Here is a 26,611-nt window from a genome sequence, read left to right on the forward strand (position 1 = left end):
AGTCTTGCTATGTGGAGGTGTTTTGCTAGCAATAGATCTGTTTTCTCTCAAGCTTTCCTGTAAGCTGAAATCTACTGCTGTTGCTTGTAGAAAAAAAGTGTTGTTTCACAGTCGAGTTATGAAAGTAGAATGCATGCATGTCAAAGAGCCAAGGTTAGTTTGGTAAATAAGTATCATATTAAATATTGGATCATGCATGTATGAGACAAATTACAAATCTAACGTTCTCTAGTGTACCTTTTTGTGTGCATGTTTCATGCAAAGAGGAGAAAATGGCTCATTGTCTTTTCTGTTGAGCCATAGAACTGGTCGTTTGCACTTCTTAAAACAGGTGCCCAATCTTGACTCAATTTTCTGGAGTTTCTGACATCCTGCTTTTAGTCTCTAATGTTTTCAAGAAGTCATTCAAACCACTGGAGGGAAGGGAGTCTATCACCTTCTCCCTAACTAAAGTTGCTAATTAAGTTTTAAGGGATTAGACAGACATACTGAGGTTTGAGGGAATGCAATGTTTTAAGAAAATGTGTGTGTATGTGTATTTGCGCGTGCAGAAGAAGTTTTTGTGCCTATGGATGGGCATCGTTTCTACTAATATAGAAAAAAAGATTTAGTGATATGGAAAACATTGTTCAGGCAAAACAATTATGTTAAATGCTATAGTGGTTACTAATCAAGGAGGCTCATGGTTGGATTTGGTTCACTTCTCAATTCAGTGAGAGATAAGACTGTATAACATTTTTCTCATGCCTAGTTTTGCTTGGATAAATCCTAACAGGTGCATTGCCTAATAGGTTTTGTCATATTATGAATTAATTCAGCTTTGAATTTGAAAGAATGAGGAGGAGGAATGGTTAAGTTCAAAGAAGATTCAAAAGCATTGTGAGTTTGCTGCCAATTCCACAAGAGGCAGAATTCCAGCACATCTTGTAAAGAAGAGTCTTACTTCTGTACAGCCTTGATATGTGCAACTAGAGCATAATAGACTTATTTAACCATGGTAGTGTGGGCCTGCCCTGTCATGTGCACTGTTCCATTCTTTTCTTACTGATGGCAAAGGGGGTGACAGGATATAGAAAGTATTTTTTATATTGGAATTTGTAGGGTTTTTTTGTTCATTTTTAGGAAGGAAAGCTACTGTTTGTCCAGAAGATGGTGCATTCTGGTTTTTCTTAACACAGAAATGTCTGTTGTGGACCAGGGCATAGAAATGGTTTGCTTTGTATTCTGTTCACCCAAAATGCTGACTGGGACTCTCCGATACAAAGAGACACCGAGAAAGTGCATAAATATTTAGTGCACTGTCCTGTTTATCTAGTAGGTGACCTGTCTGCTGCATTTTTTAGATATTTTTTCCTTTTCCTTTCCAGTTGTTTTTATTTGTCCTGTAAGTCACTTTACATTTAGACATTTTAAATTCAGCACTACAGTTTTCACTAAAAATTTCCACTTCTTTGATATTTTTTTCTCTCTCTAAGACTGAGGAAGACTTTTGTGTTTATTTAGACAAGCTTATTCTGTGAGCGGAAACCCAGTCAAGTGATATTTTTCTTTTCTTGAATGCATAAGCCAATAAGGTTTCTGAGCTGGAAAAAGATTGTGCAGTCTGTTTTTAAAATGCCCCACTTTTTGAACATCATCCTATTTCCATTAGAAATATGGTAGTCTGTGTAGTCTCCTGAAATAACTTGAGGGAGCAAAAATATTATTACGTCATCTAGTAATAATACTTGGCACTTATGTGGCTCTGAGCATCTTCAAAGAACTATACAAACATTAATAAGCTGTTACAAGCAAATTGGGTAGTCATTTGTAATAATTATTTGCCCTGCCTTACAGATGGGGAAACTGAGTGAGAAGAGGTTAAATGACTTCTTTGGGCTGTGAGGTAGGTCAGGAGGTAAGGAGAGTGGCATCATTGTCCAAATGAAATCAAGGTTTAACAGTTGTGTGTTCTCAAGTCTGTGTTAGGACCGGGCCCTTTCTTAAATTTCAGATATTCTTTCCTAAAGAAAAGCTTATTTTAAAGAAAGATGAGATTTCCCTTTTAAGATGTCACAATCTTACTTCTGTTCACTTGCATAGTGAAAAGTAGGGGTGCACCGATAGAGATTTTGGGGGCTAATAGCCGATTTTTAAGGAATCAGATCAGATCGGCTGATATGCTTACTGATGCAGCTGCCTCCAGCTGGTAAATCTGTTGTGGTGGATGGGGAGTGGGGAGGGGCCAGATCAAGGCCCATGCAGTTAGGGAGGAGTGTGGCAGCGGCTAGGGCAGGCGCTGCCCAGCCAGGGCAGGAAGGGGGCAGGATGGAGCCATGACTCGTCCGGGGGGCATGGGGAAGTGGTAGTTCCTGCCACTATGTGCATCCCAGGAGGGTGGGGGGTAGAGGGGGATGGGCGTGTGCCCTTGGATCTGCCTGGGTAGGGAGGGGGAACTGCAGTTGCAGATGGAGCCGGGGCCATGCTGGGCTCTCTTCCTGGCACATGGGGGAAGGGGGTTGGGCCAGAGCTGAGCTCATGTTGGGCAGCTGCAGTGGGGGCTGCAGCCACCCCAGATTTTGCTGAAGCCCTCTTCCCAGTGATACCTCAGCCCCCACATACTAGGAACACAGCCCCAATGTGGCCTTGCAGCCCTGAGCGCATCCCCCCCACACACCAGGAAGAGCCCAGCACAGCCCTGGCCCCAGCTGCAGCCCCTTCCTGCCCCCCATGCAGATCTGGGGGCACCCCTTCATTCCCTCCTGGGGTGTGCGCAACGGTGGGAGCTGCCCCCCTGGACCCGTTGGACGAGCTGCAGCTCTGTTCTGTGCCTTGTCCTGCCCTGGCTGTGCAGTGCCAGCCCCAGCTCCACTCCCTCCCTCACTGCGGAGGACATTGATCTGCTCCCCATGCCCGTTCCCTCCCCCTCCCCTTCTACCACAGCAGACTTAACAGCTGCATGCAGCTCTCCAACCTGCCAGGCTGTGCTCCTCACTGCCTTCATGCATGCTGCAGCTGTGTGCGTGCATGAGTAATTATTGGCCACATTATCGGTCATATCAGGTCAATTTCTGATGCAATCAATTTTCTTTATATCGGTGCCAATCCAATATCGGACTGATGTATCGATGCACCTCTAGTGGAAAGTTTTGCAGGTTATGGAGGGCTGGTCCCTGCTGCAAGAAGCTGACAACTCAGGGCCACAGTTCTGTATTTGCATTGAGGGTTCCATTTGTTGTGCATCTTGCTGTATTCAGGTCAGATTTTGAGGAATTTAAGTCTATGAGGACCACCTATACATGAAGTGCTATGAGGTGTTGTTGAGGCAAGTGATCAAGCAGTGAAAGGTTGTAGCTGCACAAGGTGATAAAATAATCATAGAATCATAGATACTAGGACTGAAAGGTGGACATTGCTGGGTGTCCTGGACACTGACCACCTATGAAAAATCTAAGGGGTGGAAGGTTGTTAAGCCTCCTCAGACAGCCAGGGCCTTTCGTGTGTTATCTCTGTTAGGGGTGGATTTTGGAGTCATGGATATACAAAGAGCTACACCCCGCCCTTATACCCTGTAAATACACAGAGGCTCCAATAAAGTTCAAAAGAATATGATGTGACGGGTTAGCTGGCAGTGACCTAGCCTAGTGGTTTTGAAAAGGCAAAAGATGATTCTAGGACTAGGGATTCCCTTTCCTAATCAATCTGGTAATGATTTGGCCTAGGAGTTTTGAAAAGGTGAAAGGTGTTTGGAGGACTTGGGATTCCCTTTCCGCACCAATCAGGCCCCAGAGACTCACCCCCCCCTCCCCCCGTATCTCCTGATTGGCCCCTTGGGTCACCTGGAGGGGAATAAAAAGGGCAGCGTGGGCTGACTCGGGAGCGACCAGCAAGGGACAACAAGGAAGGAGCTTCACAGAGCTGGCAGGAGCTGAGTCAGTGGAGCAGGAACAGTGCCCCAGAAGAGCCTGAAAGAGCAGGACCTGCAGGCAGCAGTGGGACAGACCCTCAGCAGCGCAGCGTGCAGCCAGCAGGAGAGGCGCCCCACTGGGCTTCAGGATCCTCTATGAGAGGCTGCAGCCAGCAGGAGAGGCTCCCCTGCTCCAGCAAGGATCTGAACAGTGACCCGAGAGGTTCCCAGCTCTGCTTCCAGCTCCTCCAATCAGAGGCTAGGCAGCTCGGTGTGAGGTCCGGGGCTCCAGGAAGGTCAAGCAGGCTTGAGCAGTGCCACCAGTGGTAGCTGTGTGGCGATGTTTCTGCCTACCACATGGGAGATCTGAGTGCAAGTCCCAGCTGGGGTGACTTGGGGTGAGTGAGCTAACAAGAAGCAAATATTCTTGCAGTGGAAAGGGGCCATTGTGTTTTTCTGCTCTCCACCCCCTTCAGGGTCCTCCTTGTCATTTCACATTTTGTATTTTGTGCCTTTTTATATTTCACCGACCCGTATTGTTTGTTCTGCTGTTTGTGTTTTATAGTTTGTTAACCTTGTCTTTTGTCAGTGATTGTAAGTATCTAACCTTTGTTGAATCCTGCCCCCTTGGGGCATTGTAACATCCACTATACTCTCTGATTTATGCCTGTTATGTTCCCAGTATTAAAGGGAATACGGTTAAGTCCCCATTGATGGTCTGGCTGTGCTCTATAGGGGGAGGAGTGGGTCACTGACATCATCAGGGTGGAAAGTTTAGCTATTATAGAACCTTTCCACCTCTAATCAGTGTGCCCGTGCTCAGGAGGGATCTCATGTTATGGACCACATCCAACAGGGATAATCCAACCCCCTTCTCAAGGTAGGATCGTCCTTGATTAGGTCAGCTAATCCAACCTCCTCCTTAAGGTAGGATTGTCTTGACTAAGCCCATCCCAGTCAAGTGTTTGTCTAATGTGCTTTTAAAAATGGCCAAGGATGTTCCAGTGCACAACCAACCTCTTGGTGAGAAAGTTCTTCTGAAATTCCAACCTAAATTTCCCTTGCTGCAGTTTAAAACCATTTCTCCTTTTCCTTTTCCTAGTCACCTTCAGTAGTTTATGCTTATTCTCCATGGAGCCACCCTTCACGTATTTGAAGATTATTATCTATTCCCCCCCTTTTCTCCCCCCTAAGTCATCTTTTCTCCATTTTAAATAACTTTTGTTTTTTCAGCCTGTGCTCATAAATCATATTTCTCAGGCCTCTGATATTTTTTGTCACTAATATCTTGTTAGTTCCACAAGTGTTATCAAATTTATTAGGCCGAGTGTTTTAACTGCTGTTGATCCCATAGTCTAACACTTTTTGTTATGTGTTAGTGAATGTGAAATAACTACCGGACAGGGCTGGATTCATTGTTAAATTATTTTACAGTATCTAGAGATGCCTTAGCGTCCTTAGAGCCCCCTTATGCCCTAGACCCTTTACAGACAGAGCAGGTAATTCTGTTTCAAAGTGAATTATTCAGTTAACAAGTCTCTAACCAAGTAAACATGGAAATCATACCAACAATGTCACTAACTAATGACTTTGCTGGAACAAAGGACATTCATTTAGTTTTTGTGCTCTCTGAAGTTAGGGAAAATAATCTGAGAAGTGAATGATAGGGCCATGTTAACTTCCTTGGTGAGATCTGTTTAATATTTGCTGAAAAGAGGCTTGGGGCAGAGTAGTGGGAATTGCACTGGGAATCTCTTTGTTTTCCTTTTTGAATATTTCTTGGCAGGCTTTCGGAAGGGTTCTCAAAGTGGCTTGCTCTGCTTGTGTTTGATCCAGGCTGCCTTGTTTGATGAACTGGTTCTGACCTGGATCCTGTTTTGCTGAAGAACAGCCTTATTCAGGGCAAGCTCTGTTTACAAGAATATTAGAGAACACAGCTGAGAGATTGGTGCATTTTAGCCAAGTGTTTTGGCTAGAAATACTAAACCTTGTCTATCTGTCTTTGGGTTTAAGATTGAACTAATTGAACATGTTTCCCATTCCTTTTATAATATACCGTGTTGCAGGCTTCTCAGACTATGCAGTTCTCGAGAGGTGTGGGTACGTGTGTGCATGCATTTGGCATGGGGATAGAATGGGCGACTCCCACTGATGCCTTTGGTAGCCATCTAGGCACTCTGGATGGCCTAATTTGACACTGGTTCACCTCATCCTCATTTGCCACCACTTTGAATGGATTTGAAAGTAGAACAGCTGTTTTGTTTTACTGCTACTACATACTTCTGCTTCATAGAAGGTTGTCATCCTGTAACACATCTGTTGGCATGCCTCACTGTCTGTCAGCTCAGCAGTGCTGAGGAATTGTGTGGATTGTTCTTAATTAGAACTCCTCTGCCCAGTGAGCTTTGAAAAAGTTGCCACAGTTGGGGGGCGGGGGGTTTAATGTGAACTGCCCATCTCTAGCCAACAGCGGTTTGAGTTGTCAATATTTTCTGCTTTCTTGCTATTATAGACTGGACATAAGAACAGCTAATACATGTGTGTAACACTCCTCAGTGGGGCTCTTTATGAGAATGTATCTCTGATAATTCATTTTACCATCCAGTCTAAGCCCCCTCAACACAAAAACGCTGCAATTAATGCATTAATTGTGACATAAATGGCCAGGGTTCTCCACCTGAAAACAATTTAAGGCACCATAAAATGGCAAATGAACTGTAAATATGTTCCACATATAATGTAGAACACTGTTACAGCTGGTTTCTGTAGCACCTTAAGCTTGACAATGGCTGGGGCCCACAGTCAGATTGTTGGCCCTGGCCCAAGGCTGGGGGTGGGGAGAGCTGAATAACTTCTCCACTGGGTACTTTAAACCCTGTGCCCAGTAGTTCTGGTTGGGCTACTAGGCATGGGGGATCAAAGGCTCCTGGCAGGGGGAGCAGAAGGGCTTCCCATGCTGGGGACTTTGAACCAGCCATGTATAAGAACCTAACCATTTCTGAACTGATAAGCAAGCTAATAAGCCTCTGACTTTAATTAGGCAGCTGATTAAGGGTTAGATATTTGAAAATGTCAGAGCACCTATGAAAAGGTTTGAATGGCAACAACTGTCTTGATTACCATTCCAAATGCATGTTTTAATGAAACTGGTAGGTCAGAATAGTCTGATGGTTCTGCATCTGTGGAGTTTACTTTTTTGTATTGGCAGTATTGAGTGAGTTCCCACCTGTTAACACAAAGCAGTAACACGGGTTAAAATTGGAGACTGCAGAACAGGAACTCTGGATCAGAATTTCTAAATGTTCCAGCTTCCTTGAGGGAGGTTTAGCTCTCGAGCCTATCTAAAAACAACCCCTTTTGGCTCTGCTTCATAATGCTACGTGCACACTCACTCACAGAAAGTTTCTTTAACGAATAGGGATAGGAAAGCTCACTCCCTCTTAAAGAATCTCCTGTAGTTATTTATTCAACATTTGGAAGTTAGCTATTTTAGAGCAACCTGTCTGCAAGTATTTTCAATAAATGCATGACATTTGGAAACTCTGGTATTAAAATAATTGTCTGAGCTAAAGGGAGGGTCATATGCCCTACATCAGAAATTCTTCTTAGCACTTTTTAATCCACTATAGATGCCAGGCCTTATATCTACAGGGAGTTATATTACATTTTTAGCTGTATGCATCAGTTCATTTCTCCTGTCAGAATAATGCTGTCTAATCTCGTATAAGCAGTATCTTTCATTTGGATACCAAAAATAGTATGTACAAATCTTCCTACCAAAAGAAAGCAGACAAGTGAAGAAGTCCTTGGAGTGACTTAAGATTTTATTAAGTCTTTTGATGATTTATAAATCTCCTGTCTTAAGATTATACTTTCTAAATTTAAAACCAGATAGAACAATGTAAAAACTGCCCTCTCTTTTGTTTTCCCTGTTTTTTGTTTTGTTTTTTTTAAATAATACCCAATTTTCCAGAGGTCTTCTACTTTGAGTAATCATTTATACCCATGTACATAACATGTTACTGAATCGGAATCTAGACTCACTCTGTGCATTTGTTTTAAGATCTAAAACAATGAAGATGCAGATGAGGGGTAGTCAACCCATGGCACATGGGCCAGATGCATGCCCTAGAGCAGTATCATCTGGTCCATGGGAATCCTGTGGATCCTGTGTGGAGCTTGGCGGGCTGTAGTCCCGTGCCCTAGATCAGGTGTGCATTACAGTGCAGTGCCCAATCTCAGTGGGTAGCATGGGGCTCCTGGAGCTCTATCCCAGTTTGGTGGGAGCAGTGTGGGGCCCTGCACCACCTCTACCTGGCTGGGATCAAGCCCTGCACTGCTTCTGTCTCGTTCCTGCACATCGTGTTTGGGTCTTGGAGCCTTCACAACATGGGTCCCAATCCCAGTGTGTGGGACCCCATCTTTCCTACAGACTGGCTCTGCACCATTCATCTGGTCCGCAGGGCCAAAAGCGTGAGTACCACTGATTCAGACAAATGTAAGCTAGTGTCACAGTTTTCTAAACAGACAGCGGAACCTGGTAAATATGGGATTTGTCATCGGGGATCCAGGTTTTCCATTTGCTGTGGAAAAACTTGGATCTTTCTTTCTTACAAGAGAAAAATGTGGGAAACAGTGGGTTTCCCCTAGCAGGCTGGCAGAGTTCCAGCCTGCAAGGGGCTGCTTGGGGCTGGGGAGAGCAGGAGGAGGGTACTCAGGCGGGGGGTGCCATGTGGACATGCACACATGCATGTGGCAACCAGGAAGCATAGAGAGCAGCTCCTGCAGCTCCCTGCAGGTAAATCTATGGGGGAGCAAATTGAGCCCCCATATTGAGGGAAGGAGTGGGGCAGGGCTGGGGCCGGGGCACGGGATAGCCAGGGGTGGCTCATCCAGGTGGTGGGGGCGGGGGGAGGGGTGGCGGTTCCCCGCTGCTGCATACACTCCTGGGGGAGGGGAGGCATGGGGGGCATTTACCTCCCCCAACTTGTGTGCAGGACGGGGGCAGATATAGGCTGCCTGTTGTGGACTTGGAGTCCCTTGCCTGTTGTGGACTTGGAGTCCCTACCCTTTTGCCTTCCCCCCAGAGGCTCTGTGTCCCAGCAGGAGGGACCTGGTACAGGAGAGCAGAGTGGGGTGGGGAGGCTTGGTGTCATCACTGGGAGCCCCATGCCAGCTGTGCTGCCATGGTAAGGCTTTCCCTGTCTGCCTGGCAGCAGTGGGGATGATAGCATGCAGCTGTGGCCCCCGCTGCTACTGGGCAGGCATGGGGTGCCTCGCCATGGCAGTGTGGCTGGCACGGAGCTCCCACCAATGGTGGCAGCACCAAGCCTCGTGGCCCCATTCTGCTCTCCTGCGCTGGATCCTGCTTGGCGGGGTGTGGAGGCCTCGGGTGGAGGGCAGCTGAGTGGGGAGCCTTGAGCCCACAGAAGGGTAGCTTGGATCTGCCCCACCCTACACAGGCTCTGCTCCAGCTTTGCCAGCCATGGGTGGGGGGAGCTGGGCTCCTCTCTGGCTGCAGCAGCCGTTGCCTCTCATGGGCAGCAGCCGGGGCTCAGGCACTACTGGGGGAGGTCAGGGGTCTGTGGGCTCTGGTCCTGTAACCCTTGCAGCAGGGAGCCCCCTCTGGCAGGGTTGGGGTGGGCAGGGGGATGGCTGTGGGTTGTGAGTGAGGGGCACCAGTGGGGCTGGGAGGGGTGGGGGGCTGTGGGTTGGGAGTGTAAGGGGCACTGGCAGGGCTTTGACAGGGCACTGGAATATCAGGGCTGCTCAGCGCCACAAAGCAGCAGGGAGGATGGTCACAGCTAGACCCATGTCCTGGCAAGCAAAGGGGGCAGGGAGAGCTCTGATTTTTTTTTTTTTTTTTTTTATATAACCCCCTTCCCCCAAATCAAATGCCAAAATATATAGGTATACTGGTAGGGTTCCAAATTGCTTTAAAGTTGTAAATCATCAATAAATCATTGTGTTCAACTGTGTTTCATTTTAAACATGGAAAAACACAGATTTTGGATTTTTTAATCAGGGCATTTGTGGGTTTTTCTTTCTTTCCCTGTTTCACAAATTCTCTGATTTTTTTTAAACAGAAAAAACCAGGATCCCTGGTCATCACAAATGTTATGTGCTTTTTTCAGGCTGTATGTTCCAGTTTAAGTAGGGATTATAGAGTATGAGGGATTAAGTAGATGAAAGTTCTAGTGTTCATTTGGGTTTCTGATTTTATTCCATTTAAAACTAATGGTGTACATTTCCAAGTTAAATCGGTAAACTAGTCATCTTGGGAAACTGTCTTGTCTACCTTGGTTGCTTAAATAGCTAGCAAATTACATTGCTTATCTGCTGATTTAGTGTGGGGAGGGGGGGGCAAAGCAGTCCTGTGACTGTAAGATCTGCAGCTGAAATGCAGTGAGTTGCATTGACTACTCAAGGTATGAAATTTTGGAGCAGGAACATTTTTTATTGTGGTAGGTAAGCAATAGCTGAAAGGGAAACTGAAGAATCTGAAGCCCTAATAGTTACTACATGGTTCAGATATCTCGAATATACCTTCCCCATTTAATAACAAAACAATAAGCCTACTCGCTAGTGGGATACCCAAGTGGCTGTGATTTCCGTCTCAGCAATGTTGTCTCGTATAGTTTCTTTTCACTTCTGAGGATTTTGAGCAGTAACTGTCCACTTCTTCATCTTTCATGGCTGGTTGGCCTTGGGTCATTGGTTCAAGTAAATCTTTAGTCTTCTAGTTCCATACTGGATAAGTGGTTCTGTGTACATTCAGAGGTAACAGTGCCACCTACTGGATCATCATTACCCCAGAAATCCTGCTGCAGGAAGTGGAGTCTCCTGTTAACTATTGATTGAGCCCAGCCCACCTCATTTGTTGAGATTTAACATCTGGAGGTGGTCAGGCTATAGGCCTGTTTTTTCTTTAAGATCTGCTCCAGTTCAACCATTTGATGTGTAAGGACTACTGACCTGAGCTGTGCAGAGTTCAGCTACATAAGCACAAGGTTAGACTACAAACGTCTTGGTACAGCAAGGGTGTCAGGGTGTTGTTTCTTTTATCCAATGATTGCGAGATGCAATTATTTTGTATGTGTGAGAGCCAAACACAGATTCTTTCTCTGGCTAAAAAAAAGGAATGTCATCCTTGCTACAGATGTAACTCAAGTTATAAATTGAAACATTGCCCTGCATTTGAATCCATGTGTACACATATCTAATTAGCTCAAGCCTTTTAATTTGGTATTTTTTAATATGAGCTAGCTGAGTGAGTCATGAGGGTTAGTTACTGCTCAAGTTGGCACAGTGTGTCTATGTTTTGGTCTATAGATGAGATGGTCAGTCAGTGTTTTGGCTTGTTTTTCTCTTTTCCTGTTTTTAACTGCTGGTTTGCTTTTATTTTCACAACATATGTTACATATTACACAGCATCTTTCAATCTAGGAGTATCACAGATTCCTCTGTCCTCTGTACTTATTTTGGTGGTATTGAAGGTTGCTTCTTCTGTTTTAGGTGACAGTATCTAGAACAGAGGTAGGCGACCATTGGCATGCGTGCCAAAGCATGGCATGCATGTGTATTTTACTTGCATGTGTAGCTGGGGGTGCATGACAGGGGAGCCAGGAGGGTCCTAATCCTTGTTGTGGCAGTGCTGGCCTGGGCCCTTCCCTGCATCTTCTTTGAGGCGTGCGTGCACCTGCTGCCAGCAATGAGCCAAGCTGGGCTCTGAAGACCCTGGCGCAGCCGCTTGCAGCCTTCGCATCACCTGTTGTGAGTAGCCCAGACTCTGTGGCAGGCAGCCGGGAAGTTGCAAGTAGCTGCACCAGGGTCCACAAAGCCCCAGTCTTACCCGTTGCTGGTGGTGGGTATGTGCGCATCTCAGGGTGGACAAGATGGGGAAGGGGCTGGTACTGCCACAACTAGGATTTGGGCCCCTTGCAAATCCCCCCACCATCCACCTCAGCACACTACCATCTTACGAGTTGAGGTTGTGGGTGTTTTTGGCGCTCTGCCCAAAAACATTGTTGCTCCCTGATCTAGAAGAATAATTTGAAAGTAGGGTGAACACCTTTTGGCAAAACTCTTTTGTTACTGAAAGTGTCAGGTGTCCAAGCATTATACAAAGCTTGCAAAATTGAGGTCTTTAGACTCTGCTTCAGCAAAGCACATAAACACATACTGAATGTTATTAACCATTCAGGTAATCTCACTGAAGACAATGGAACTGACTCCATTAGATGCAAGTGTATGAACCTCCCTCTCTGGAGCATGTGTAAAGACACTATATGGTACTTAAGGTGTCAACTGCCTCATACCTGGACTGTCTTATCCACAGTAACTGTATATAGGAGCCATTGACGAAAATGGCTTTAGCAGTTGTAGCGTTTTCCACACCACAAGTCAAATATTTTAACCAGTAATTCCATGTGGAGCTTGGCTCAGTTTGTAGGAAATTGCTTTACAGCTTCTTGGTGGCTATGTAAAAAGGGTTAATAATGCTCTTTCATTTGGGCAAAAATGCTGTATGGGTATGTCTCCACCACCAATATAGTGTGACTGCAGGGTGGACTTAAATCACTGCCATTGAAATTGCATGGACTGCCTCAATTCAGTCAGTTTTTCCATTGGAACTTGTGGTATCCTCTAAAGAAAGTTGCATTCTCATTGGCCAATATAGCCATTAAACTGTGTAGATTTAGAATGAAATGGCATCTTTATGCTAGTAAGTACAATTTTCTACTACTTGGGAGGGTACTCTTTATTGGTCTACATTTATTTAAACAGTTACATAGCTTAGTATTTTGGGTTCATATTATTTTTATGCTTTTAGTATTTTAGGAAATAGTGAATGGTGTATTGTTTGTTTAATGGATAATTTAACTTTTTGCTTATGAGTTGTGTCAACTTCTGTGGTGATTTTGTCTGTCTCTTGCAGCTGGTACCATAGCCATATAAATTTCATAGACATTAGGGTTGGAAGGGATCATTGGGTCCACACCCCTGCCGAAGGGGCAGGAAATCTGCTGGGGTCAAATGATCCCAGCAAGATTTAAGCATCCAAATGTGCCTGAAAGGCTTCCAGAATAGGTGCTTGCGCCACTTCTGGGGGGAGTCTGTTCCAGGCTTTGGGAACTTGGACGGTAAAGAAGTTTTTTCCTTATGATCAAGCCTTTTTGACAATATATGACCTTTTCTCTGTACCTATAAAGATGACATCAAAAGTTAGATGTTTTTCTCTTGATTCCTTCTTTTTATATAAAAACATTTAGCCCATACTGCAGGATGATTGATAAAGGTTCATGCATTTGATGTATTTTTTATTTAAATATTTAAATATAAGAAGAACTGACTTGTACAGCTTTAATTGGTTCATGAAGGACATTTTGCTGCATATGTTTTAGTTGGATATTGTAGAAGAAACTCCCTCAACACTGTGTTCAATGGGTAATTTTACCAAAGTGTTCTTCTGACTAAGACAAGTAGTTGTTTTTGCCTGGGCCACTTGACACGATATGCGCTGCTTCTTTCAAAATCTCTCTGGAGGAAGTTTGAAGTGATGCTGCTGCTGAAATTATCCATATCCATCCATTAACCCTTTTCAGTGAGGGAAGAATAAGAGGTTGGCAGTAAGGAATGCAGTCTACACTTACAAACTTTTCCTCTGAGGATCTGAAAACATGTTTAAGAACAAAACCTCATAGCACACCTATGACGTAAATTGGTATTTATCCTCCCAGTTTCAATGAAAAAGCTGAAGCCAGTAACAATCAAGTGATTTGACTGGGATCATTTTTTAAGTCAGTGGCAAAATCATGACTTGGGTTTTGGTGGAGGACTCACGTCTGGCTGCATTTTTGTCACTGGCATCCAAAATGTTATTTAAGGAGTATTGTAACTTCAAGTGTTTTCCCAAGTTCTGTATTACTGGGCATCATTGTAGAAGCAATCAGGAGTGGAGGACAGGAAAAGGAACATAGTTGAATGAAGAGTTTCCGGAACTCCAAAATGGCTTTTATTTGAATCCTGTTAAAGTAGGTTTTCACAAGTCTTAAATTAGCAGAAATATGTCAGAAATGCTATGTTACATCATGGTATGCTTCTTCTGATAACTGATCCTAGGTTTAGAAAATACAGATGATGTTTAAGTAGTTCAGTCTTGCCACTGTTTTTTCTAGCTTTTCTTTCAGCTGCAATAGTTTTAAATGCAAAGGTTGTAAAAAATCATTCTGCTTTTTCTTGAAGCTTGTAATTAGTTGACATTGCTGTGCAAAATACTGTACATAATGTAGCCTTCATTTCTTATAGCATCATATTTTTCCTAAAGCAAATTTTAAAAGAATATATATTTTAAAATATTCTACCAAACTGGCTTCACAAAGACATGTCAAGAGTGCTAAATCATATTTCCTCTGAAAACTACGTAAGATTATCTTGTAAAAAAGGCAAATTTTGTCTTCAATTTTATTAAGAGACTGCATGATGACTGAATGCACTTTTCATTTATTAAATTTCTGAGAGAAACAGAAGTTTGCTAATTGGAACTGTCAAAAATGATTTTTTTAAAAAAACCTCTTGATTTAGAAATAAAACATTCAAAGTTCAAAATCTTGGCAGTAACTATTATGAGATGTGTTCCCTTTTTATTTTTTTTCTAGGGGGAATAGTAGCATTTTGCAAAATGCATTCTTTTTTTCCCAAACCTGGATGTTATGATTATGATCTTCAGCATGTAAACTGGTATTTAGAAAACCTGCTAGAGTGGTTGCTGTTACTTTTTTTTTTTAGATTTATCTGCAAGTTCTTTAAAAGGCATTACAGGAAACATGCAAGGCTCAGAAACTCTCAGCATTTTTCACAACTGTCAGTAGTATTGATATTGGACACTGTTTGATTTTTGGGTTTCTTTGTGGTTAGGTTTTTTAAGGAGGTGTGTTGTTAGTGTTTTTGTTTTGTTTTGTTTTGTTTTGTATTTTTAAGTGAGTTTGGCCTTTTACAGGCTTCCTTTTTTTTCCCTGACTAGTAGAAGTGGGCTTTTAGAGAGGTTTCTTTTTACTTGTCTTTAAGAAACACAGATCCAATAATAAATCCATAATATTACATGGGAACAGCTAATAAATTCCAGTTGTGTATATACAAGTAAACATGGAATTGAAAATTACTTGCTGTACTTGGTGAATTTAACATTTTGATTAGTATTTCCTTTCAGGTTATATTGTAATAATTCCTATATTGAGAAAATAGAGAAAAAGACCAAACTTTCTATTACAATTCTTAAGTTGCATAATAGTTAATTTTTAATATAAAGCTTTGAATGTAAAATACTCAAAATATATTCATAATTGAACATGCAATTAAAATACTGTATAGAATATTTGGAATGGGTCTAGCTGACTCCTAAACGCATTGACTTTGCACTGTGTTCCATGCAGGACCATCCACATCACCTCTGTGGCATCCCATTAGCTGTGTTGGATCAAAACTCTGGTTGCGTACAGACCTAATTGCAGGATCTGGTGTGAATTTTTTGTGGGCATTTCAAGAGCAGATAAAAAAGAGATTTCATAGATGCAAAACTTGTGATTATGTCTGCAACACTACTAAAATTTTGTCCCCGAGGATTTCATACGTTAATGCTTGTTTTAAAAGTGAATTAAAGGGCCTCATGGGTCATTTAGTCCAACCCTGTGCTATGGTAGGCAGCACATCATAATATTCATTCAATAAATGTATCAATCTGCGGAGTAACTCTGGTGTTTTGCTTATTGTCTACAAGATCCATTACCTCCCCCAAGAAAGATGAGTTAGTTTGGCAAGAACTGCTTTGGGGAAATGTGTGTGGCATTTCATCTCATTTTACATTATTTCCATGTCTTTAATTATTCTTTCTTTCAAAATTTGTTCCGAAGCCTTATTTGCTGTTGAGGTCAGTCTAGCTGGTCTGTTGCTCCCTAAATCACTTTTCCCTTCTTCAATGTAGATACTGCTTTTGCTGTTCTCCAATAGTATAACACCATGCCAGATTTAATACATTTTTTAGAAATATTTGCTAATGGGTCTGCAATTTCATACATCAGTTCTTTCTGCTTTCTGGGTTACAGATTTGTCTGTTCTCACCCAGAACTGAGTGATTGATTTATTGCTCCTACCTTGGTTGTGGTAACTTCCTTTCCCATACCTTCCCTTGTATTAGCCATCTTTGTCCCCATAGCGAACATCATAATTCTTAACAACACTTTGAGGTAAAGAATTCACTTAGGTCTTGGGTTACACCTAAATTATCGTTGATCTCCATTCTCACCCTATAGTGGTTCCACTTCTGATTCTCCCTGTATATGGCCGAAGAGCCTTTTGCCATTTGTTTTAACTTCCTCTTGCAAAGTCTAGCTCATCTCAGCCTTTGTCAATTCTCACTTTAGACTGTGGCTCCTTGCTCCCCTACAATATAGCTTTTCTTGTTTAGCAGGGTTTTTTTTCAGTCTGCATAGGTGATCTCTTTATTTCTAATATCTTTGAGATGTTTGTTTCTCCAGTTAAGTCTGGACCCACTTCCTGAGTTTTAGCGGTTTCAATACAGCATTACAATCCACATTTGGATTTGACCAAATGCGGTTAAATCTACAAGCAAAATTTAAGCATAAATCAGACCTACATACACTTTGAGCCTGATGCTGTCAACTATATTCATGTGTAATGTTACTTTTATGTAGAATAAGGCTTACTCTACAGTAGCCTGTTTAACACCGTTGATAATTATCATTAGCTTGTAAGTTAATTTACAGGCATAATTTGGAAGAGCTCTGTCATTTCAGAATGTAAAGCATCAGTTTATTTGTAATGGACAAAAGGCAAGGATTTTTAGGGTGAAATTTTTATTAGACTGACTGCATAGTTGGGATAGAGTTAGACAAGCTTTTGAATGCAAGACCTTCTTTATCAGGTCCGTTTGTAACAGACAAATTCTGAGCTCATCTATATTTAAAGAAAACGTATGTGCATTTGATGGAGGTTCAAATTTTTACTTGTATTGAGTCACTTTTCCCTTGAATATGACTAGAATTTCATTGAGTTGAGGCATCAGCATGACTGGTGTTTTTCCTGTCTTCTGGGGACTTAAAATAAAATTTATAGCATTGCCCTCCAATGTTTTTAGGTCAGAGATCACTTCTGGCATTTAAAAGGAACCGAAGATCTACAGTACCCCCACCCCCCCAAGGAGGTAATTCTGTGGGGAAGAGAGGAGGGAGAGGAAAGTACTGTGGTGGCAGTGGGGCAGATTGGGGTCCCAGCCCTAGCCCTCACTGCTGGGGCCTCATTCTTCCTCTCTCCCCCCCACCCCCCAAGGTGGTGAAGGAGGGGCAAGCCCTGCAGAGCCAGGGTGGGGCAGGGGACGGAGCCATGGGCAACTTGTCCAGGGGGGCATGCAGCCCAGGAGGGCACGGGGGTGGGGTGGGGGGGGAACATGCCCCCGGATCTGCCTGCAGTGCAGTGCAGGGCAGGCTGCAGCATTGGGAATGAAGCCATGGGGGGGGGGTATAGCTTCCCCCAGCCCCTGCTCCCAGTACCGCTGCTGAGCATAGTATGGGCCAGGCCTGGTGGCAACAGGCCTGCAGCTGCAGCCAGCCCTCCCCTGTACCCACCCACCCCTGGCCCCTGTGTTCTTGGGGGAGGGGAAGGCTGTGCTGGGCTGTTCCCGCTGGGCCTTGCCTGTGCTGCGCTCAGCGGCGGTGCTGGGAGCGGGGCTTGGGAGGGGCTATAGCTCTACCCTATGACCCGACTCCCAGCGCCACCACCCCAGCTGCGCAGCCTGAGCCAGGCTAGGAAGAGCCTGGTGCTGCCCCAGCCCACCCGCCCTGCATGCAGATCTGGGGGCTTGCGCCCCCTGTGTCCTCCCAGGCTGTGTGACCCCTCCCCCCCCCCACGTCCTCCCAGGCGAGCTGTTCGTGGCTCTGTCTCCCACTCTGCCCTCACTGTGTAGGGCCTGCCCCTACCCTAGGTCCACTACCTACCTCAGAGCCGCTGTAGCCGCTGGTGCTGCTCTGCATTTGAGGGGAGTACTTGCCCCCTGCTCTGTATGTCACAGACCGGACTGTGTGCCCCAAGCCCCACTACACGTACCTCCCAGGTCTCCACACTGATTGATCCTGATTGACCAGTTGGTGACCACTGATTTATAGCATGCTTTCTTCCTGCAGTAGAGTTAGGAGGATCATGTAATAACTTTAGCTGTAGAAACAGAATCCAAAGCGCTTCTGAACGAAATATAAATAACTCTGAAAACAATACTTCTATTTTTAATGAGACTGCTGAGCCAGCCTTAGAGTCAGCCCCAATGAAAGAAATTTCAGTAAGGAGTCTCTCCATCTCCCTCTTTCCCTTAAAGAAAAAAACGTAACCTTGTAATAAATGCTTTATGTATGAAGCCAGAATTAACATTTAACAACTTGCCTTAAGTGCCTGAATGGGAGCCAGATTTATCTTTAGGGTATTTCCACTGACTTCATTTATGCTAGAGGTGGCATAAATGAAAGGTGTTTTCATTTTAAACACTTTTTCAATTAAAAGGCTTTAGGCAAACACTAGTCTCTAGGGGTGTGCCAATGAAGATTTTTTTTTGGCTGATACCAGCATCCAATTATTAACCAGCCGTGTGAGTGGATACTGATCTGATAGCTGATATGCAGCCTGGCAGCTTGGAGAGCAGCTCCCTGCCAGTAAGTCTGTGTAAGGAAAGTGTAGGGAGGGCAGATGAAGGCCCCCATGGTGAGGGAGGGGGTGGGGAAGGTGCTGCTCTGCCAGGGCAATGAATGCAACTCTGCCAGGAGTGGAATGGACCCATGGGGCTGTTCATCAGGGAGGGGGTGGAGAGTGAGGGCAGCTCCCTGCCACTGCACATACCCTTAGGGGAGGCATGAGGGGCATGTGCTCCCTGGATTTGTGCACAGGGTGAAGATGGGCTGCCCTCTGTGGGCTAGGAGCTGAGGGCTGCACTGGCCTCTTTTCAGTGGGAGGGATGTGGGGTGGGGCAGTGGCACTGGGAGGGATGACTACGGGGAATTTTGTAGTGGCTATAGCCCCTCTTTCCCGCCCCTCTTTCCCACCCCTCCGCCCCCGAAACCACCTATCCCAGTGCCACTGCCGTGCTCCCCTACTGGGAAGAGGCCAGTACAGCCCCTGAGCCCGTAGCAAGCAGCCTGCCCTTGCCCTGCGCACAAATCTGGGGGGCACATGTCCCCCATGCCTCCCCTGGGGTGCGTGCAGCAGTGGGGAGCAGCCTCCTGCGACCCCCAGACAAGCAGCCAGTGGCTCCATCCTACTCCCCACAGGGTCGCATTCTGGCTCTGGCTGGGCAGTGTCTGCCTCAGCCCCTGCCCCACTCCCTCCACCACTGTGGGGGCCTTGATCTGCTGCCCCCCCCCCCGGACTTACTGGTTAGACGCAGTTCTCCAAGCTGCCAGGCTGTGTTCCTGGCCACATGCATGTTATGACTACGCACATGCATGGAAAATTTATTAGTGACACTATTGGCTACACTGGCCAAAAAAGCCAATTACCGACGATGTTAATTTTCCTTTTAATCAGTGCTGATCTGGTATAGACCAATATATTTATACACCTCTACTAGTCTCAGTTTAGGCATCCCAAATCATTTGTCACTTCTTAAAATCTTTTTAGAATTATAATCCCAGGTTTTTTTCCCCAAATATTATTATGCTGAGTTTCAGAAGTCAAATAATAAGTAAGCAATAATAAAAAGCCAAGGAGAGGAAATGGAAGGAGAATGATAGATTATAATGTGATTATCTGGTTCTAAATTTAAAAATATTACACGTCTGATGAATCTGTTAAATATGCATGTATTTTTGGTCAAAGTGGATCATGAGCTTGGGAGGTTTGATTACTCATAAAACTTTTATCTGCTTTCTTGCATCAGACATATGGTGAACTAGATTTTCCATAGTGAACAACGGATATAAAAAGGGAGTAAGTTTGCAAAGCTGCACTGACAGTAGAACTGGGCATAAAGTGGGAAAGAGAAGGCATTTTCAGACACTGATGTTGTGTGGGGGATGAATGTATCTTCATTTTTGGCAAACATTAATGTGAATAAAATTTTTGCATGGAAGTTTATGAAAAAGGATAGGTCATCCACTGAATGAACAGAAACAGTACCATGTGTCTTGGATGCCTTGTTATCCTGTCTCCTAATAGGGAACTATGAATCTGGATTATGTGAACAGTACTTGCAAGCAACAATTTGCAAATAATACATAATCTGAAAGCTGTTTCTCTAGATAGTTTGGCGGACCTTTTCAAGTACCAAACAAATTAATATGTGACAATTTTGCAAACAACAAAAAGCCACTATTTACTAGATAAATTGTTCCAAGCTAATAATTAAACTACTTATAATTTGTAGCAGTCACTTTTAAATAATACAGTATTCTGGAATATAGAAAGGATTGTGTTACACCTGCAGGCCAGTGAAGGGTGTGGTCCCATTGCAACCTCTCCATCATAAACAACTGGAATCCTGAGGAAGTTTGGATTTGGTTTCAAACTTTTTGTAGTTGGTTATGTTGCAGGAAGAGGCACCTAATTCAATAACTGCCTAAATGTCCTGAGACTGCTTTTTTTTTCTTGACCAATAGGGAATTGTAAATGCAGGGATAATTGTATGAGGTATAGCAACATTTTTCTGAGTTTAGAGAGAGAGAGAGTGTGTGTGTGTGTGTGTGTATATGTGTGTATATATATATATATATATATATATATATATATATATATATATATATATATATATATATAATGACAGGAATGTCTTTAAAATACAATCTTTAGGTTGAAGGAGTGTGTAAATAGATCTTATTTTCTTAAAAATGTGAAACTCAGCCATCTTTTTTCCAAAAGAATACGGAAAAAAGATAATCTTCCAACCACTGACACTGCACGTTGAGATTAGTGAGCAGTTTACAAAGCCTTTCTTGGTCTACGCAGTAGACATTTTGTACTTTACCATAATGGGCCACTTCTCTTTTTATTAGTATGCCAAAGTATATGGAGTGAAATCGTTGCAACTGTGTGAATAGTGATTGCTTCACCTACCAAATATGGCATCCATGTGTTCAGTGACAGCTTCAGACATAAATATTATATTTGAGTTTGTGGCAGTTTAGATTTTGCTGATACATGTGCTTTAAAAATCTGACACCTATAATAATAAGTTTTAGACAAAGAGGCCATTAATGAGGGTTTCAGCAAAGAAGTCCCTTGCTTTTATAAGGCTACGTGCAGAGCCACATCTTGAAATATTAAGAAGGACTTCAGTCACTAGTGATCTAACTCCCTTATGAAATGCAATGCAAAATGCACATTTGCTTACTTCGATCCTTTTCAGGATCACCTCTCCTTGGGTGTGCTAGCTCCTGGCTCAGTTTCTGCAGTACACACCAAATGAACGATAGACAGGTACTAGTTCTTGTTTTCATTGTCACCAGTTTCTGACCTAACTAACAAACCAGTTATGGTGGATTCCTCAGAAGTAAGTCAGAGGTGCCATAAAGCCTTTACCAGCCCCACCTTCTTAGGACTTGCAAAGTAAAATGTTATAAGGGTAAGTTCACTTTCAAAGATAGGTGCATTTTTGAGATCCAGAATAACAGCTTCAAAGGTGTGGCTCATACAGTGCACAACAACCCTTGTCTAAATTTGACCTGTGCACAATTGGAATGAGCCAATGTTCACTGCTGAATCACTTAAATATGCAATGCTCCCACACTGTCAGGGTGCTCAAGGCTAGATTTTGTTTTATGAATCTGAATAAGGGATGTACATTAAACTATAATGACCAAATGACTAATGAGAAAATATCTTTTGACAGTTTTGACTATTTTTGACTAATTTATGATTTTTTAAACTTTATATATAGTCTACAAATTTAGTGCACTTTCTAAAAGTTATATTTGTTCTTGTTTTGATCTTAAACTGAATAAGAGATTGCTAGCTCCTCACTATATTAAATGAACTTCTAGTTCCTCTTTAGCTGGAGAAAACTGTGTTGTATTGTATGCAATGATGTGCCATACCATCTGGACACCCCTTTTCAAAATCCTAGATCCACCCATATCTGGCCTGTTGTCTTATTTAACTGCTGTTTCAGGGCCAGTTTTTTTTTCCCCTCAGTACCAGAATATAAATGAACTGTTTTTCCTAACTTTTACATTACTGTTTATTTTCCTCCTTTGGGGCTTATTTTCCGCCTTCAGGCCTGTAGCCCTGATTTATCACTGGCTTTAATTATTCAAGATTGTGATGAACTGGATTCAAATCCCGTTTTCCCTCAAATATTGTAGACAGCCAGGAAGGACTTGTGGTGCTTAACTTTTTCTCATAGTAGCCAAGAATTTTGTAGGGATGATTCTGGGACCCATGTGACATTCTCCTTTCCCCACCATGTTGCTGCTGGGAAAGGAAGGACTGGAGGAGCTGAGCAGGGAAAAGCAGGCAGAACAGCTCTAGAAACTGCTCAGGCAGGGACCTCCTGATGCTGCTTATGTCACTAGTGACTTTTACTTTTGACTGGTTGTTATTTCCCCTATGCTCACTAGCTGTTGGCTCCCATTCTGTCCTTTTTCTTTATAGCATTATCACCTCACCTTACATATTGTTTATTCCTTTTTATTTTTCCTTTAGGGACCTGTCTCATTCTCTTGTATTTGTTTTGCTTTTCACCTCCCAGCTAATCAAACACGAATAAAACCTCCAGGAACTAACTGATGTGCCACCATCATACTGTTCACTTTGCTTCTGTGCTATGCTATTTTGCCTGACATTCTTTCCGTCTGGTCTTTGTAAGCCAGGGGGCTCAACCTCCGGTCTGTGGGTTGAATCTAGCCCATAGAGCATTGGAATCCAGCCTGTGGATTTCTCATGGTTTGGGAAATTTTATGGCGGGGGAGCAGTGGCAGTATTACTACTCCTCTCTGCTGCCAAAATTTCAAGCCCTGCAGGGTGGGTCAGAGCTGGGCCACCACCCTCCGCCTCACAACCAGATAAGAGCCAGGCATATGCCCCCGTACTTCTGCATTGCCAAGTTGGGGCCTGGCCATGCCCCTTTCTCTCATGGGTCTGGGCTATGTCCCCTTCATCCATAAGGCTGGACTAAGGATGGGCCACACCAGCTCCCCTCATGAGGCTGGATCTGAACTGGGTCACAGTCTCTTCTCCTTGCAGAGCCAGGTTGGGGCTGGACTAAACCCCCTTCTGTGCTGCTGGGTTGGGTACTGGGCTGTCCTCCTCCCCACTCTGCATGGTTGGATGGGGCCCCACCAAATCAGGCACTGCTCATCCTTCCCACCAGCCAAAAAGGTTGAGCCCCACTGCTGTAAGCTTTTTGATGTGGGGGCTGTCCTCTGCTCTACTTAGGCAGGGTACAATGGGACCCGACTCTCATGGTCCCATATTACTGTACTAAGCAAGTGTATACTATAAGCATGATTAATAATCATGCATCCACCTCTTTCTGGTTTTATTCCCTTGGCTGTCCTAGATGACAAGTCTACTGTATCAAGAATGAAGATTTAGTATTAGCTGTCCAGTACAGACCTGATATAAACAGACTTGTTTGGCTACCCACTTTCAGTAGATCTGTTGGCAAATTAATAAACACTGACAGCATTTCTACTTGTCTTGTGTTTCTGGGCAGTCCGATTTTTCTCAGTCTGCTAAACATGCCTAGATCTGTTCTGAATGATCCAGCAGTGTGTTTTCATGAAGGAAGCTTAACAGAGCTGTAAGTAATAGAACAGGTTTGATATTTTCCAACAACATGCCTGCCTAAAACTAGGCAGTGCAAGCACTGTCATCTGTCCTTACCAAACGGGAAGTACATCAAGGAAAACAGTAGAAAACTTGGTTAAACATAATGTACAGCTGTGGCTTCCATTTTGACAGATCCATAATGATGTATGTGAATACATGTGAAAAACAGTTCTAAAATAGCTCTCAGAATGAGAAACCAGGTAGTCTTGTAGCTTAGACTTCTGTGGCACCATTGACTCAGTCCTGTAATGTTTAGGCATTACAGCACTTCTGGTCCTCTGTCAAAGCAACTTATGGCTTGGACAATATTTAAAACCAAAGCGGGGTTCTTTACAGTTGTACAATTATGACAGAGTGTGTTTGCTACCCACTAGCCAGAGCATATTGAGGATGGTTTTTTGGTAGTGCAGTGTGTTTTTTGCAGTTAAACTTTTGCCAGAGGGACATTATGGCTGGCACTCAGTTCTCTGAATTGCTGTTGAATTCCATTGGACTGATATCTTGCTCCCAACTGAAAGCAGCTGGTGTTTTGCCATTGATCTTTAGTGGACCAGGGTCACACCCATGGAGCTAAAGGAGCTCAGTGTTTGCATTTTGTTTGAATCAAAAGTAAAAATAGTGGTATAAAAAAAGATGCCCCCAACATTATTTATATCCCTTGCTTCCCCGCCACCCTCCATAATTATAAAATGACCAGGAAAAGGACCATTTTGTTCTGTGTTTTGCATTGTTCATAGCATAATGGGGCTCCACAAACCATTACAATACTATCTTTACTCAAATCTAAGATGACCCTGAATTTAAGTTGCCCCCTGAACAACTAGATTTTATATATGGAAAATTCTAAATTGGTTGGAATTTTCCAAGTATACAAAGGGTTGTCTTGAATTCCTCCTCCTCTCACCCACTACAGGAGGGAAAGCAGTGACTGGTGGGGGGTCAGGTGGAAGTGCAGCCCCTGCTGGCTATGCAGCAGTGTCAGCGCTGCTGATTGGCTTGGCAGGGGATGAAGTTTCCTTGTGCTCTGTGCCCATGAAGACATCCAGCCTGAGATGCAGCAGAGCTGTGCCTGACAGCAAAGGGGAGGGAAAGGGGACAAAGGAGGAGGGCAGAAGCTGCAGAGGCAAAGGTGAGAAGGGGGCAGGTAGCTGCTGTGGGTTGGCTCTGGCCAAGACCTTGGCTCTGGGCTAGAATCAGAGCAACAGCAGCTGCCCACTCCCCGGTCCCTTTGTATGTGAATCTAAGACAAGGCAGATTCTTTGTGTGAATCTGATATCTTTTATTAAACCAACTTAAATAGTTGGAAAAAACTTTTTAGCAAGCTTTCGGTTTTAAAAACCCTTCATCAGACTGAGGAAGTTTCTGCAGTTGGTGTGTGTTCCTCCTGAATGAAATAAATAGTAAGGAAGCCAGAGGCTGGTATGCATGCAAGACAGGCAGTCAGTGAAGATGTAAATTGAGGAGTCAGTGAGTGAGAGACAGGGTGGGTGTGTGGGGGGAGAAGGGGGATGAATGTATCAGTTAAATAGTGGAGAGGTATCTGGGGAGTCAGATGTCAGGCAGGTTATAATGTGCCATAAATCCAATGTCTAGATTTAGTCGACTAGCCAATTGCCCATCAAGAATGACGGGGGTGGGGAGTGGGCGGGCATGAAGCCCCATGCCTTCCTTGTCTGGGCCCATTCCCCCCTTCCCTCTTGCTGCTTGGGGTCCGGGCCTCTCCTCTCCCCCCTCCCCCCCGCTGCAGTAGTGGGGGCAGGGGAGGAGCAGGCTTGGGGCCAATGTGGGTGGGGGGGAGGAGTGGGACTGGGCCTGATGGGGGGAGGAGGCCTGCTACTCACCTCTCCCAGCTGCTTCCACATTGGGCCAGACCTGCTGCTCCTGCCCCATTGCCGCAGCTGGCTGGCTTCTCTCTCAACTGGGGCTCGGTCCTCCTCCCCTCCTCAGGTCCTCCCCAACCCTCCTTTCCCCCCATGTGATGTCAGAGCCTGCTCCTCCCATCCCTACCCCTGCAGCTGCCAGGCCAGCCTGGACCTGCTGCTCCCCCTGCTGTGGCGACCCAGCTTCTTCCCACCCTTGGGCCCATTCCTCCCTGCGTTGAGCCTGGGCCCTTCCCCCCCCCGCTGTCCCCATGGCACACCCAGTATTCTTCCCACTGCTGCAGCCGTGTCAGGCCCTGGTGATGATGGAAGTGGGAGGAGCGACCTGAGGCCAGAGCCAATGGCCTGCCTGCCCCCCCCCCCCCCCCGTGGCATCCTGACCCTGCTTTCCCTGCACTGCTGCTGCCTGCAAGACTGTTTGTCAGCCAATCAGAGTGCAAATAAAGCATTATGGACTTAGGCTTTTATAATATTAGAATGTTTTTTTTGTATCCAGGGGTTGATGAAATGAAGTTCATAGGCTCGTCTCTGAGAAGTGTTTTGTAAGTTTTCTCTGAGGATTAGAACTGAGACTGGAGAGAGAGTGGTTTTCTTGTGAGAAATGTGCCCCCACAGGTAATTGGGTATTCTTGTCTTTGATACATTTCTGGTGTGCATTCATTCTGGTGCACAGTTGTTTTTTGGTCTCATGTATTTTCCATCAGGGCACTTGGTGCATTGGATGAGATATATTTTTGGAGGTGCAGCTGTAAGATGAAGGGATGCTGAAGGCTCTGTTGTGCATTATAGTAATTTTGGGGGTGGTGGAAATGTGTTGGCAGGTTTTGCATTTCTTGTCATGGCATGGTCTGGATCCATTCGGTATATTTTGGGCCTGAGAAAGTTTGCTTCTGGTGATGAGGTTAGTGAGGTTCAGTGCTTCTTTGAAGGCTAGGATGGGTGGTTCTGGGAAGATCTCTTTAAGAACAGGGTCTCTTACTAGAATGGGTTGCAATTATTTGAGGATTTTCCATATGGGTTCGAG

At 44.3% G+C, this 26,611-nt stretch overlaps 1 protein-coding gene across 16 annotated transcripts in view; it reads left to right on the forward strand.

Moving 5' to 3' along the window:
* PPFIBP1 (PPFIB scaffold protein 1) overlaps positions 1-26,611 on the forward strand; it is a 207,340-nt gene that overhangs the window by 63,969 nt on the left and 116,760 nt on the right. For 2 of the 16 annotated variants that reach the window (XM_090043703.1, XM_090043705.1), the window contains one exon: positions 1,837-1,885. The exons of 13 other annotated variants lie outside the window; for them this stretch is intronic. The gene's annotated coding sequence lies outside the window, so the exon portion shown is untranslated. Of the gene's footprint in view, positions 1-1,836; positions 1,898-26,611 lie in introns of all 16 variants that reach the window. One more of the 16 variants, XM_090043702.1, reaches the window with a different exon arrangement.

The sequence above is a fragment of the Crocodylus siamensis genome, chromosome 4, assembly GCF_052110815.1.
Source record: "Crocodylus siamensis isolate JL-2025a chromosome 4, ASM5211081v1, whole genome shotgun sequence".
NCBI classification, from domain to species: domain Eukaryota; kingdom Metazoa; phylum Chordata; order Crocodylia; family Crocodylidae; genus Crocodylus; species Crocodylus siamensis.